Raw genomic sequence first — 4,415 nt, forward strand, 5'->3', positions numbered from 1 at the left:
CACACCCGCGAGTCTTGCCAGCGAACCCACGTGACACCCCTCTCGCCTGCTGTTTTCACCAAAGTAGAGCGTAGACTCGTATTCGTCAGAATCTGTCACGTGATTACAGTTGCCGCTTTTTTTATATTGCAGGTGAATGAGAGGCGGGGCTTTAGACAAAAAAAAAAAAAAGCTTGAAGCGCGAATTCACCTCAGGTGTCAGTGTGAGACATAAGCACGTTGCACGCTTTTACTGTTTAGGGGTTTACTCTGAGAGAGAAACTTATTAGGGTGTGGTAAATTATTATTTATTATCCACTGAAATATCCACTGAAACAAACTATTGTACAATAGAGTGGCCCTGGCCATTTTCAGGCCTCCCATTCTGTTGTGCCCCACAGATAATGGAACAATTAGACAGTATGTCATAGCCGACCGCCGTTTGATTATTAAAATTAGGTACGAATTGGGTGAAGCGTCTGTTCTGCCCAAACCACGTGCCGTAATGTAAATCCCTTTTCAGGTCCTGCATAAAAAAACATGGCCGCCGGGGGGGGGGTAATTGTGTAACTTAGAATCGATATTTCTTGTTAATCGTTACAAATGGGACAGAGATGGAGGTTGAAGGATGGTTGTCACCTGAATGGGATTTAAAATTGTCCCTGAGCCCTAGGGTTGCCCCTTGGCCGATATTTTACTGGCCTGGCCTGTAAAAATGATGCGTGATGCCCAGGCCCGGACTGGCAATCTGTGGGTTCTGGCAAATGCCAGAGGGGCTGCTGTATGGTTCCATAGAAAGTTACCATATAGGGGCTGGTAAGAGTCTTTTTTGGGCTGGTAGGAGGCTGTTTGGGCCTCTGTGTACTTGGAATGGCAGGGCCTATTTTGACTCCCATGCCTGGCCTGGTGATGCCAATGTTATTAATAGGTAAAAACGGCAAGAATATAGGAATATAGTAGTGATGTGCGGGTCAGGGTTTTCCTGACCCGCACCCGACCCTAACCAGCCTTGCTGCAGCCCGCACCTGCGCTTCCAGGGTCCTATTATAGACCCGCCGATGACGTCAGACGCGAGACTATAAAACCGGAACCCGAAAGTCGGATGCCAGCATTTGAAGGTGGCCACCCGCGAGGAGCAGTGCGAGGTCAACCCGAACCTGCCCGACCTGCGGGTATTGGGTCAGCCCGCACATCACTAGAATATAGGTATTTTTTTCCGGAAAAGGTGGCAACCCTACTGGGCCCTGACACAAGTACACAAAATCGCAGCAGTCACATTGGATGCAACGGAAATAAGGTAAGTAATGCCAGTGTCGGATCGTGTCGCATTGTTGATGTGACACGACTGGCCGATGCAGCGTGCAATCGTGTCGTGTCGCATCAACGCTGCGATACAATCCGACAATTGAATTACTTACCTTATTTCCGTTGCATCTAATTTGACACCTGCGATTTTGCGCAGCGCGTCAGATCGCTGCGGAATCGCCCGTGTAGTCCTACCCTTAAATACCAGCCAAGGCCAGAGAAGCTATTACATATTTACTGACAATGATAATGAGGTGTCATTCCCAAGGGCTCCAATCTCTGCTCCCAGCTTTCCTTGGAAACCATAACACATTTTCCTACCTGCTAAATCCCTGCCTGCTGAGCCACCAGCTTATATCACTGGCGCTGCCCCTCTAGGGCCCTTAGAATGTGTTTAATCTTATCTTCTGCTGTGGCTGTTCTGGGCTCTCTGCAAAAAGCCAATTAAATTTGAAACTTTGGGTTTTTTCTCTGGCTGTTCAGTGCAGAGAAAAGCGGGACTTTCCAGTATAAATGAGGGACTGCAGGTTGAGCTGTCAAAAGAGGAACTGTCCCTCTAAAAACGGGACAGTTGGGAGGAATGCCTTAACTCCCAGCAGCTGTCTAACCCTCCCTACTCACCCAATTGTCACCTGACTATCCATATCCAGCCATCGTATGAGTCACTGACATTATTCTGCCAAAATGTACTTTATTATCCTCCTTAGTACTGCTGCATGTTATGGGCAATATGTAAATGAAGTGTCACAGTGGTCAGAGCCATTCACAGAATGTAATGTGCCCCGTTGTCTCCTGCCACACAATTATCTTCTATCATGGTGCGGCATGCACCGACTTCCTCCCAAAGGTGTTTCTATACAGTATTTCAGTCCAAAGTGGCATCTCACTGTATAAATTATATTCTATTTGGAGACCAGCTGAGAAGATTCAGTCAGATCAGTTAATTAACTAAAAGCACAGTACTGATTTATAAGCTTTTTTTTTGCTTTGCATTTTAAATTAATGGCCGACTGGTCACAGTAATAGCCTTACAGCAAATGGCGTGCTAGGTCTCATCTATGGTGACATCAGTTTCTATTTTTAAATAGTAACGAGGAGGACTCAAGGCACAAAAGAACGATATATAATAGCGCAGCTTGATAAATTACTCCACTTTTTTTACATCAGTTTTCTCCTCAGCTTCTTGAACTGATTATACCAGCTTCTTAATTCAGACAATTCACGAGAAACACTGAGCAGGCTACTTAACTGTGCTAAATTTTACAGATTTAAAAAAAAAAATCTATTTTCAAAGCTTGCATTTTTCAGCACCTTATCTCCCACATGTCCTTAGGTATGTAGGCTCCAAACTGAAACAAAATAAACAGTTCAAATGAATTCTCATGGATGATATTACAATTTCTGCAATAACAACTCACACCCGTGCATTTTATGTATAATTAAAAACCACTAAACAGTAAATAAACCCCAGAAAATAAAGCTACAGTAGGTAGAAGTTTCAGTAATTTACATTAGATATGTATTATTTTATTGCCTACACTATGTGTATGGTTATCACAAAAGGCAGCTCAATCGAAAAGCATTTTAAATGTAATTACTGTTGTCCTTTGAATATTGGCCAATGTGACTCACTGTATCTTCAGCATCAATTCATTGTACAGCTGTTATAATCACAACAAGCCTTGATCATTCTATACACATCAGTAAATAGCACCTTTTTTTTGGAATGAACAGTTGGAATTTAAAAAATTAAGCAGACATAGTGGATGGCCCCTTTCATACTAACAGCATGACTAACTTGTTATTTTACATAGCTGTGCCCATGGCTGGCACACCTTTATTATGTGGAGAGAGTCGCCCTAATTTAGATGGATTCTGTTCTCAAGTTAGCCTTGGTACTAGTACCCTGGCCTTGAGGCAGAGTCACCTGCTTGGCTGCAAGAGCAGTTCTTTGTTTTTCTTTGCTTGAATACATCACTCTCATCCTGCCCTTTTACAAACACTCTATCTCTAGGCTGAGGTCTGTAGGGGCAAGCTGTGGGTGTTTCACCCCATGCACAGTGGGTGATGCAATGTAGGCCCTGCGGAAGTTACAAGATGTCAAGTTATAAAGCAGTGGGGCGAGGCAACTACTCAGATTGTAAAAACAGTTGGTGATGGGCTGCAGAGTGATGTACGAGTAATAATAATTCTCTGTCCACTGATCTTTACTCCACAGGACAGTCATGAGTCGTTGGGCCTGGAAGGAAAGCCAACACTCGGCTAGAGCGCCAACAATGCACCCTGGATAAAGACAAAAGAGAGGGATTTAGTTATAGCTATGCCATGGTAAGTTTAAGGTAGTTTTAGACTAGGCCTCTGTCTGTGAGAGCCGGCAGGTGGTTAGACCTGAATTCCAGTTAGGGTGAGATTTGGGGTGGGTTTAGAGTTTTTTTCCTTTATATAATTTTTAATAAGTAGTGGGAAGAGTTGGTCAACTGACCCTAAGATATTAGGATACTTTGGTCATACACATTTCAAATTGCACTTATCCAGCCAATGTTGTATTGCTATGCCACTGCTATGCAGGGCAGATGTTGATTATGCCAAATGAAACATTGATGTTTGTGTGTTGTTCAGCATAATTGTTAGTCAAAAGGAATAGTACAAAAAATCTGTGTCAACAAAATTCATAGGTACTAATAGACCCATGTCAATAAACCTCAGGTCTGAAACCCAGTGAGTGGCATGCATTTAAGTTAATTGTGTATCAACGGCCCCACAGCATGAATTAGATTTGATAATCCTGCATTCCAGTGGCACTTGTATGTCTCTGGGAAATTACTAGCAACTCAGACTGCCTTGTTGGGTATAAGCTAGCAGCAGCAGAGGAATATAAAACAGTCTCTGAATATACACCCAGATTTTTGACTGGTGCCTCCGGAGTTTGGGAGACAGGGGGCATTGAGCTTTTTGGGGATGCCATTGGCACTGCAGCTAATTCTATGCTTATAGCTCTTTGGAAAACATAGATATCCTAATAAAATATTTTTGCTCAAGATGTATAAATGCAAACAAAATCTCTGGTTTGTCTTTTCCAGTTCCGGCTTATAGTATCTATATCTACTTGGAAGTTCATGTCAGTTCATTGA

This window comes from Xenopus laevis, chromosome 9_10L (assembly GCF_017654675.1).
Source record: "Xenopus laevis strain J_2021 chromosome 9_10L, Xenopus_laevis_v10.1, whole genome shotgun sequence".
Classification (NCBI taxonomy): Eukaryota; Metazoa; Chordata; class Amphibia; order Anura; family Pipidae; genus Xenopus; species Xenopus laevis.